Below are 12,103 nucleotides of genomic sequence, written 5' to 3'. Positions count from 1 at the left end.
CACTTCCCTGAATATTAATCTCAGTCACCCAGTGACCATCTTGGCAAAGTTTGAGATCCCTGCCATTAACAGTGAAGAAGGGCTGTAGTTTACATTTTCCCAGTGAAATTAGTTTTTAGCTCCGCCCACTTTTTGTAAACTGGACACACAGTCACTCAATGACCATGTTTGTGAGCTTTGGGTCCTTGGCATCAATAATTTGTATTTTCCCAGTGAAATGAAACACATCTGATTGGCTGTTTGTGGCTCTATATCCCATTTTCTGAATTTGAACTCCAGTGACCCAATGACCAACTGTACCAGGTTGGAGGCTTGTGCCATTAACAGTGCAAGAATGGCAGCAATTGTAATATTCCCTTTGAAAATCAACAGGTGAATTTTGATTGGCTTTTTTAGGCTCCACCCACTTTTCTGTATAATAATCTGTACCATTAACAGTGCAAGAATGGCAGCAATGTAAATATTCCCCTTGAAAATCAAAAGATGAATTTTGATTGGCTGTTGTACACTCCACCCACTTCCCTGAATATTAATCTTAGTCACCCAGTGGCCAACTGTGTCAAGTTTGAGAACCCTGCCAATAACAGAATGGCTGAAATCAATCTAACAAATCTGATTGGCTGTTTGTGGCTCCACCGCCTTTAGTGAATTTGGTTCCCAGTCACCCAATTACTGACTGTATCAGGATTGAGGCCTCTGCCATTAACAGTGTAAGAATGGTAGCAATGTAAATATTCCCCATGAAAATCAATAGGTAAATTTTGATTGGCTGTTGTAGGCTCCACCCACATTTCTGAATAATAATCCCAGGCACCCAGTGGCCAATTGTATCAAGTTTGGGAACCCTGCCATGTAAAAAAAATTACCAAGTTTATCAGCTTTGGGGTCCTTGGTATCAATACTTTGTATATCTGATTGGCTGTTTGTGGCTCCGCCCCTTTCTGAATTTGAACCCCAGTCACCCAGTGACCAGCTGTGCCAGGTTTGAGGCATCTGCTATTAACAGTATAAGAATGGTTGCAGTTTAAATATTCCCTTTGAAAATCAAAAGTTGAATTTTGATTGGCTGTTGTAGGCTCCACCCACTTTCCAAAATCTTAATCACATTCACCCAATGACCAACTGTGCAAAGTTTCATATCATCCCAGGTAGTAAGGGATCTGTATACCAAGTTTCGTTCAAATCGGTCAAGCCGTTTTCGAGTGATCGCGGCACATACACACACACACACACACACACACACATACACACACACACACACACATACATCCGATTTTATATATATAGATGTATATATATATATATATATATATATATATACTAGCTGGACGCCCGGCGTTGCCCGGGTATGTATTTGGCTAGTGTTGGCTCTGCCCACTTTTCCTAAACCTAACACACAATTACTTAATGACCAAGTATGTGAGCTTTGCGGTCTTTGGCATCAATAATTTGCAATGAAATAAAATTAATCTGATTGGATGAGGCTCCACCCCTTTTATGAATTTGAACCGCAATTACCCAATGGCCAACTGTACCAGGTACAGGTGATTAACAGTGCAAGAGGCTTGTGCCATTAACAGTGCAAGAATGGCATGAATTAAATATTCCCCTTAAAGATTAATAGGTGGATTTTGATTGGCTTTTATAGGCTCCACCCACCTTTCTGAATATTAATCCCAGTCACCCAGTAACCAACTGTGCAAAGTTTGAGAACCCTACCATTAAAGCTGGCCACTAACGGTCCAATTTCTAGCGAAAAATCGTTAGAGCGATCAGAAATTCTGATCGGATTGGTTGTAAATAATCTCCATTGGTGGGCACAATCGATTATGAACGAGTGAAAAAAATGCAGGGCTGTGGAGTCGGAGTTGGAGTCGTGGAGTCGGAGTCGTGGAGTCGGGCAATTTTGAGTGCCTGGAGTCGGGAAAAAATGCACCAACTCCGACTCCGACTCCTAATGAATTTGTAACTGTAATTAAAATAGAAAATATGATAAAATGTTCTATTTCTCAGATAATAGTCATTAAAAATAATGTATATATACAGTATATATACAGTAATAGCTGTGCTTAGTCCACAAAAATGAAATAAACCAATCAAAATTAGTTACTTGTGCTGCTTCAATAAAGCAGTCCCTGTATTTTTAAAGTCAGATATACATATCTGATTGTGACTGTATATATGATGTGTACACAGGAATCTCTTATATATACTAAATAACATCTATGCTGTAAGAATAAAGCCTGATGTGTAGCTGTGTCACTAATAGAGATGGTCAATGAGATGGAAATAATTCTGCATTGATGCTGATTCATGCAAATGTATGCACTCCCTTTGCTGATGAAATCAAATAATTTGATATGTTATTAAAATTTGGTTTGGTGACTACAAATTAAAGGGTAACGGAGACGGATGAAAAGTAAAGTTTTATACATACCTGGGGCTTCCTCCAGCCCCCTTCAGGCTAATCAGTCCCTCACTGTCCTCCACCACCCGGATCTTCTGCTATGAGTCCTGGTAATTCAGCCAGTCAGCGCTGTCCGGCCGCATGCCGCTCCCACAGCCAGGAACATTCTGCACCTGCGCAATAGTGCTGCACAGGTGTAGTATGCTCCTGGCGGCGGAGTGTGTGCATGCGCACTACGCCTGACTGGCTCAAGTACCTGGACTCATAGCAGAAGATCCAGGTGGTGGAGGAGGACAACGAGGGACTGATTATCCTGAAGGCGGCTGGAGGAAGCCCCAGGTATGTATAAAACTTTAATTTCATCTGTCTCAGGTTTACTTTGTTACACAGTAGTACTATACTCTACATATGCACTCCCCACAGAGCTGCAGGGAATCCACTGAGAATGCTGTGCACATTGAACACAGAGGTGTTGTCTGTTTACAATCTCCTCATTCCTGTGCAGAGTACCTGCACATCATTCTTACATGCACCCACACTTACATTGCCTAGGGCCTGATAGATGTTCTTTGCTCCGGTTTGTACCTTTTACAAGTACTCTTACCAAGGACTAGTTTTAGTCTAAAGGGAATAAATATAGCAGTCTACATATCCTTCTCACTTCAGTTGTCTTGTAAAATTCCTAAGCGTTGGCAGTTAAGAGACGAATTTCATGTTACATACTTTTAATCAACAAAATTGTAATATGCAAATTAGAGGAGTCGGAGTCGTGGAGTCGGAGTCGGTGGAATCCTAAACTGAGGAGTCGGAGTCGGAGTCGGTGGATTTTTGGACCGACTCCACAGCCCTGAAAAAATGTCGCCCAAATCAATTTTCGTCGAACGAAAATTTGGATTTTCTTGGTGGTCGTGATAGATAGGAAGCAAAGATTGGTTAGTTGATGGTGTAGTGAACGATTTTTCGTCCGATCAGTATTTCTGATCGCTCAAACGATTTTTCGCTAGAAATTGGACCATTGGTGGCCAGCTTAACAGTGTAAGAACGGCTGCTGTTTACATTTTCCCAGTAAAATTTGTATTTGTCTCCGCCCACTTATGACCTGGCATTGCCCGCTTATGTATTTGGCTGGTGCTGGCTGCGCCCACTTTTCTAACCCTAACACACAATTAATCAATTACTCAATGACCAAGTTTGTGAGCTTTGCGGTCTTTGGCATCAATAACCTGCATTAAAATGAAACAAATCATATTGGCTGTGTGTGGCTCCACCCTGTTTTATGAATGTAAACTCCAGTCACGCAATGATCAACTGTACCAGGTTTGAGGCCTGTGCCATTAACAGTGCAAGAATGGCAGCAATTAAATATTCCCCTGAAAAATCAATAGGTAATTTTTGATTGCCTTTTGTAGGCTCCACCCACTTTTCTGAATATTAACCCCAGTCACCCAGTGACCAACTGTGCAAAGTTTGAGAACCCTACCGTTAACAGTGTAAGAATGGCTGCTGTTTACATTTTCCCAGTAAAATTTGTATTTGTCTCCGCCCACTTATGACCCCATGTTGCCCGCTTATGTATTTGACTGGTGTTGACTGTGCCTACTTTTCTAACCCTAACACACAATTAATCAATTACCAAGTTTGTGATCTTTGCGGTGTTTGGCATCAATAATTTTTGAAATGAAACAAATCTAATTGGCTGTTTGTGGCTCCACCTCCTTTCTAAAATGGAACCCTAGTCACCCAATGATCAACTGTACCAGGTTTGAGGCTTGTGCCATTAACAGTGCAAGAATGGCAGCAATGTAAATATTCCCCTTGAAAATCAATAGGTTAATTTTGATTGGCTTTTATAGACTCCACTCACTTTTCTGAATATTAATACCAGTCACCCAGCGACCAACTGTGCAAAGTTTGAGAACTCTACCATTAACAGTGTAAGAATGACTGCAGTTTACATTTTCCAGTGAAATTTGTATTTGTCTCCGCCCCCTTTTTGGTTATGGGAATAAAAAGTATCCTATACTTTATTCCAGGTAATGTACTATGTGTGTGCCAAATTTCATTCATATCCGTTCAGCCATTTTTGCGTGATCGAGTAACAAACATCCAAACATCCGAACTTTCCCATTTATTATATTAGTAGGATAGGATAGGATGGGAAAGTTTGGATGTTTGGATGTTTGTTACTCGATCACGCAACAATGGCTGAACGGATTTGAATTAAATTTGGCACACACATAGTACATTACCTGGAATAAAGTATAGGATAGTTTTTGTTCCCATAACCAAAAAGTGGGTGAAGACAAATACAAATGTCACTGAGAAAATGTAAACTGCAGCCATTCTTACACTGTTAATGGCAGGGTTCTCATACTTTGCACAGTTGGTCACTGGGTGACTGGGATTAATATTCAGAAAAGTGGGTGGAGACTACAAAAGCCAATCAAAATTCACCTATTGATTTTCAAGGGGAACATTTTATTGCTGCCTTTCTTGCACTGTTAATGGCACAAGCCCCAAACCTGGTACAATTAGTCATTGGGTGACTGGGGTTCAAATTCAGAAAAGGGGTTGGAGCCACAAACATCCTATCATATTTGTTTCATTTCAGTGCAAATTATTGATGCCAAAGACCGCAAAGATCACAAACTTGATCATTGAGTAATTAAAGTGAACCAGAGACGAAGCACTCTCATTATTATTATTGATTTATAAAGCGCCAACATATTCCGTGACGCTGTTATATATTTTACCATATATATCAGGGGGAACATTAGAGAGAACACCTACCCTGCTCTCTGTTTTATTTTTAACTGTTCAGCTAGCTTCTAATCAGCACTGATAAAATCCCTGACTGAGCATTCAGTCTGGCTTTGCTATAATGACTAAGCTATAATGATTGCTGAGCAGAGCCACAAGGGGGCAGGCTTGGGCTTCAAAAGACACCAGAGAAGACAGACTCAGCTATAAAAATTCCTGAGCAAAGCCAGACTGAATGCTCAGTCGGGGATTTTATCATGGCTGGTAACAAGCAGGCTGAGCAGTGCAGAATGAAACAGAGAGCAGGGTAGGTGTTTTCTCTAATGTCCCCACTGATATATATGGTAAAATACATGAGGGTGCTTCGTCTCTGGTTCACTTTAAGTTATTGTGTGTTAGGGTTAGAAAAAGTGGGCGCAGCCAACAACAGCCAAAAACATACCCTGGAAATGCCGGGTCATCAGTGGGCGGAGACAAATACAAATGTCACTGGGAAAATGTAAACTGCAGCCATTCTTACACTGTTAATGGCAGGGTTCTCAAACTTTGCGCAGATGATCACTGAGTGCCTGGGATTAATATTCATAAAAGTGGGTGGACCCTACAAAAGCCAATCCAAATGTATTTATTGCTTTTCAAGGTAAATATTCAATTGCTGCCATTCTTGCACTGTTAAGGACACAAGCTTCAAACCTGGTACAGTTGATCATTGGGTGACTGGAGTTCAAATTCAGAAAAGAGGGTGGAGCCACAAACAGCCAATCAGATTAGCTTTTTTTTCAATGCAAATTATTGATGCCAAAAACTTCAAAGTTTACAAACTAGGTCATTGATTAATTGTTTATTAGGGTCAGAAAAGTGGGCGGAGCCAACACCAGCCAAATGCATACCAAGGCAACGCCGGGCCGTCAGGTAGTAAATAAATAAATCAAGATTTCATATTGAGGTTGAATGATACTGAAATCAAACAATCTTTATAGGTAAAAAGTATTTTATTCTAAATGATTCAATCTTCCCAAGTTTCTAAGATAGGGGAGGGTACAGGGGTGTAATTAGAGGGGAGTAGCCCCCACAACTGCAGGGGGGCCCAGAGCTGTGTGGGGCCCCAACCACAAGCCCTCCCTTCCTCTGATACAGGGGACCATTCTACAGATCAGGTGTGTTTGTGGCTACACTTGTTATGGGTGTGAAGATCACGATGGCCACACTTGTGTTATGACCCTTGTGAGATGGGCCCCCAGGCTGTGAGGGGCACCAGGGGAGAAAAGGGAAGGACCATTGTGGGTGCAATCAAACAATGGAGATGGCTTCTGTTTTTACATCAACTCCTCATGGTGCTCCAGAACAGTAGTTCTAGCCTAGTGATCTGCAAACTTGGCTCTCCAGCTGTCAAGGAACTACAAGTCCCACAATGCATTGTGGGAGTCTGACAGCCATGATTCATACAGGCAAATGCATTATGGAACTTGTAGTTCTTTAACAGCTGGAGAGCCAAGTTTGCAGATCACTGTTCTAGGCAATTAGTGCGACCCAGAACTCACGCTCCTACTTGCCAACTGTAGGCTGAAATACTTGCCCATGGAGTTCTCTTCATATGTTCTTAGAGATGTGTATATACACCTGATGCTGAAGTCAAACATACCCTGCTCAGCCTCAGTGATCCCATCACGCAATGGGAGACATCCCTTCCAGTGTCACTGTTCATTGTTATGGGAAATTTCAATAGAGCCAACCTCCACCAAGAGCTGCAACGTTTCCACCAGCATATCGCCTGCCCCACTAGGAACTTGAATACGCTCAATCATTGCTAAATGGTCCTGAAAGACACATACAAGGCTGTCCTACGGACAGCAATAGGTTCCTCCAACCACTGTTTCATCCATCTTATATCCACTTACAGGAGGTGCCTGGAATCAGTGAAACTGGTCCTAAAGTCCACCAAAGTTTGGTCAAGCGAGGCCAAGCTCCAACTTCAAGGCTGCTTTGACTGCACTGACTGGTAGCCACTGGAAGCACCAAACCTGGATGAGTGGGTGGACAATGTCACCTCATACATCAGATTCTGCAAGGACTCCTGCATTCCAACCAAGACCTTCAAAGTGTACCCAAACAATAAACCGTGGTACTCCGACAAACTATGGTAACTGCGAAAGAGCAGTACACAAGTCTGGTGACCAGAAAGACTACCTCTATATTATGCTCACTTCAGGTGTCCTTTAAACCAAGGGTGTAACATAAGGGCCTGCAAGGGATGCGGGTGCAGGGGGGGCCCATGGGGGGGGGGGGGTCAAAGCCTGGTAGGGGGCCTGCCGCAAGGGCGTTTTAAGGTGCAGGAGGGGGGCGTAGCACAGGAAGAGGGGGAAGTGGGCACACAGTGGTGGAGATTGTGCCAACTCCCCCCTTACCTCACCTGCCCCTCCTTCAGCGCTCCCGCTTCCCCCCTCCAGAAATGTCAGCGGCGGCAGCCGGTAGGGAACTTACATACTTCCGCATTCCAAACGGCAACTGAGCTCTGCATGTCTCCGCCTTCTTGTCTCTAACGCCGCTTACAGGAAGTGGAGTCAGTGGCGCCGCTTGGAGCATGGAAGTAAGTAAGTTGCCTACCCGCTGCTGCCGCTGACATTTCTAGAGGGGGAGCTGGGAGCGGTGAAAAGGGGTGAGGGAGGGAGGGAGGGGGAGTTGGGCTCCCCTCTGTGTGCCCGCTGCGCTGCTCCCCTCTTCAGGCTACCTATACTGGGGGCACCTATAAACCTGATTAACCCATACTGGGGGCACCTATACACCTGATTAACCTATACTGGGGGCACCTATACACCTGACTAAACTATACTGGGGGCACCTATATGCCTGACTAACCTATACTGGGGGCACCTATACACCTGATTAACCTATACTGGGGGCACCTATACATCTGACTAACCTATACTGGGGGCACCTATATGTCTAACTAACCTATACTGGGGGCACCTATACGCCTGACTAACCTATACTGGGGGCACCTATACACCTGACTAACCTTTACTGGGGGCACCTATATGCCTGACTAACCTATACTGGGGGCACCTATACACCTGATTAACCTATATTGGGGGCACCTATACACCAGACTAACCTATACTGGGGGTACCTATATGCCTGACTAACCTATACTGGGGGCACCTATACACCTGATTAACCTATATTGGGGGCACCTATACGCCTGACTAACCTATACTGGGGGCACCTATACGCCTGACTAACCTATACTGGGGTCACCTATACACCTGATTAACCTATATTGGGGGCACCTATACACCAGACTAACCTATGCTGGGGGCACCTATATGCCTGACTAACCTATACTGGGGGCACCTATACACCTGGTTAACCTATATTGGGGGCACCTATACACCAGACTAACCTATACTGGGGGCACCTATATGCCTGACTAACCTATACTGGGGGCACCTATACACCTGATTAACCTATACGGGGGGCACCTATATGCCTGACTAACCTATACTGGGGGCACCTATAGACCTGACTAACCTATACTGGGGGCACCTACACGTCTGACTAGCCTATACTGGGGGCACCTATACACCTGATTAGCCTATACTGGGGGCACCTATACGCCTGACAAACCTATACTGGGGGCACCTATACACCTGACTAACCACACTGGGGGCACCTATACACCTGACTAACCTATACTGGGGACACCTATACGCCTGACTAACCTATACTGGGGGCACCTATACACCTGATTAACCTATATTGGGGGCACCTATACACCGGACTAACCTATACTGGGGGCACCTATATGCCTGACTAACCTATACTGGTGGCACCTATACACCTGATTAACCTATACGGGGAGCACCTATATGCCTGACTAACCTATACTGGGGGCACCTATACACCTGACTAACCTATACTGGGGGCACCTACACGTCTGACTAGCCTACACTGGGGGCACCTATACACCTGACTAACCTATACTGGGGACATCTATACGCCTGACTAACCTATACTGGGGGCACCTATACACCTGATTAACCTATATTGGGGGCACCTATACACCGGACTAACCTATACTGGGGGCACCTATACACCTGATTAACCTATACGGGGGGCACCTATACGCCTGACTAACCTATACTGGGGGCACCTATACACCTGACTAACCTATACTGGGGGCACCTATACGTCTGACTAGCCTATACTGGGGGCACCTATACACCTGATTAGCCTATACTGGGGGCACCTATACGCATGACTAACCTATTCTAGGGCACCTATACTGGGGGCACCTATACACCTGACTAACCTATACTGGGGGCACCTATACGTCTGATTAGCCTATACTGGGGGCACCTATACGCCAGACTAACCTATACTGGGGGCACCTATACACCTGACTAACAGGGGTGTAGCAATAGGGGTTGCAGAGGTTGCGACTGCATTGGGGCCAGAGGGGCCCCAAAGGGCCCTCCCTGAAGCACAGTATTAGCTCTCTATTGGTCCTGTACTGATTATAATCACATTAATAGATACTTTGAATAGAGGTAATGATTAACAAACTGTTCCCCATCCCCTTCATTGCACCTCTGATACTGCGGTTGTCCTTGGCGGGTTTTGGGGCGCCGTATCAATTGTTATGTATAGAGTGCTTGGGGGGCCCAATCCATTGTAAAACTTGCATCAGGGCCCACAGCTACTTAACTACACCACTGATGACTAACCTATACTCATCCAAAGTTTTGCAGAGGGGCCCTGTGATTTCTAGTCCTGTCCCTGCTTTAAACCCAAATGATGGCAACAATTATTTAAAACTTCCAAAACTATTACCGGTATATTAAACCTAACACTGTTCAGTAAATAAGTGCAAATGAGGGATCAGAAAGATCAACCAAAAGGCAATGACCTTATGAAAAATAAAACATAAGACTATATGCTGGGATAAAAAAATACAAAGAAAAATATACACATGCCTCGGAGAAACACCTAGTATAGTTCATACATGTAGTGTTGAGTCTGAAAGCGCATGCCAGGCAATACAGAGTCAAGCCAGGTGCAATAACAAGTGCTTATTGCACTGTCCCTGTTTATATTCCCAGAGCACATCCTATGAATGTTATAAACCACAGATGATCGCCACAAAAAATAGTTTGATGTCTGAATATATATATATATATATATATATAGAGAGAGAGAGAGAGAGAGAGAGAGAGAGAGAGAGAGTATTCCCTACATAAAAGCTGAAGAGGTGTGAACCAGCTGGTATAAATCTAGGCGGGAAACAGCTTCCCTAGAGGCTATCAAGGCATAGAGAGACTGGTAAATTATCAAGAGAAGAGAAGTACATTTAGTTCCAAAATAGGGATTTTTCCTCCAAAAGGGAAACAGTTGGCCCTCTGCAAACTCACTCAGTGTTAGCTGGGCCATTCTCGCTGCCCCTGCTACAGGTGCCGCATTATGAATGAATGGACACAGCTGATGGAAGGAGATCAATTCAAAATATCTAATTACTTTAACACCATAGTGTCCAACCTCATCATGCCTCTTACTAGAATATTTCCTGACAATAAAAGGTAAGTAGCTACATGACTTCTAAAATAAAAAAATAACAAAAAAAGTCGCTCTTACCTTCTGACAGGAGCTCCGCAGACACACACAAAGGGTTACAGTGTACTCTGTACAAGCCTCTAAGACGTCAAGCAGAGGGAAAACGAAACTAAAAACATTGCAGCGATATGATTGGATACTACACATGCAAATCAGGAAGTTGCATAATCTCAGAAATCCTTTTCAGTAGCTATTTTTTTATGAATTGCTATTATATGTACAGTAGACACCTGTGAATGTTTTTTCATAGGATTACTTTAGCAAATGTGGCTACTTCTGACGATTGAACTTTTTTGAGAAAAATTTTGTTTTTATATAAAGCATTTCAGAACACCCTAAGAAACTTCAACATCCCAACTTTCTATGGTAGGAAAAAGAGAAACATTTTTAGTGTTAATACTGTACATTTAGTTAAAAGACACATAGTTAACGAATGAACCAAACAAATTAGATAACTGAACATTTATAATGTACAGGCAGAGATGTACCCCCTTTCCCATACCCCCCCCCCCCCCCAACATAAAACTACTGTCAGTTAATATTACATTATCATAGCTCCCAACTGTCCCTTTTTCAGAGGGACAGTCCCTTTTTGGGAGCCCTGTCCCTCTGTCCCTCTTTCACCCTCATTTGTCCCTCTTTCAGGACTTTGTCCCTCTTTCTATGTAAATATATATACTTCTATACTAAAAATGTGTTTGATTGACTCTAAACTTTATTCCCATCCTTTAAATTGATACATTACTAATTTTAAAATGTTACTATGAAGGAAAATGAACCAGGATAGAAAGGACCAGTGTGGTTTGAATTATAAAACAACATATGTTTCTTATGAAATCTTTATGGTATGTGTGACTAGAGGCGTGGTGAGGGCGTGGCCAGGGGTGTGACAGGGGCATGGCAGGGGCGTGGCTTAAGTGTCCCTTTTTCTCATCTCAAAAAGTTGGGAGTAATGCATTATTATTATATATATTATATAATATTATTATTATTATTTATTATTTATACTATTTCATAGCCAACATATTGTTCTTTGAATTCAGCTCCTTCTTATTATTATTAGCGTCCCCCCATTTTCTAAACGCTACTTCTCCTACAGTTTTAGGGGTACAAGCCCCAAACTTTCCACACGTATTCGTCTTAAAGCGAAGTACGTTACTTGTGCTTTAATAAGCAATCCCACCCTCTGGGCCCCTGCGGCGGACCCCAGAAACCCCTTTTTTCATATTGACTGACGGAAAAATTTAAAATTGCTGCCACTCATACAATTTTTGAAGCTACACTCCTCATACTCGGACCACATAATGTTGGTGTCACCCCAAATAAAAA

The 12,103-nt window shown here is 43.2% G+C and overlaps 1 protein-coding gene across 1 annotated transcript in view; it reads right to left on the bottom strand.

Annotated features, from left to right (window-relative positions):
- The window catches only part of LOC137561787 (serine protease FAM111A-like), a 99,610-nt gene extending 88,737 nt beyond the window's left edge, over window positions 1–10,873 (bottom strand). The window contains exon 1 of the mRNA XM_068273142.1: window positions 10,796–10,873. The gene's annotated coding sequence lies outside the window, so the exon portion shown is untranslated. The remainder of the gene's footprint in view (window positions 1–10,795) is intronic.
- Between the last annotated feature and the right edge of the window lie 1,230 nt (window positions 10,874–12,103).

This window comes from Hyperolius riggenbachi, chromosome 3 (assembly GCF_040937935.1).
Source record: "Hyperolius riggenbachi isolate aHypRig1 chromosome 3, aHypRig1.pri, whole genome shotgun sequence".
Lineage (NCBI taxonomy): Eukaryota > Metazoa > Chordata > Amphibia > Anura > Hyperoliidae > Hyperolius > Hyperolius riggenbachi.
This window is presented reverse-complemented; position numbering and strand designations above follow the sequence as displayed.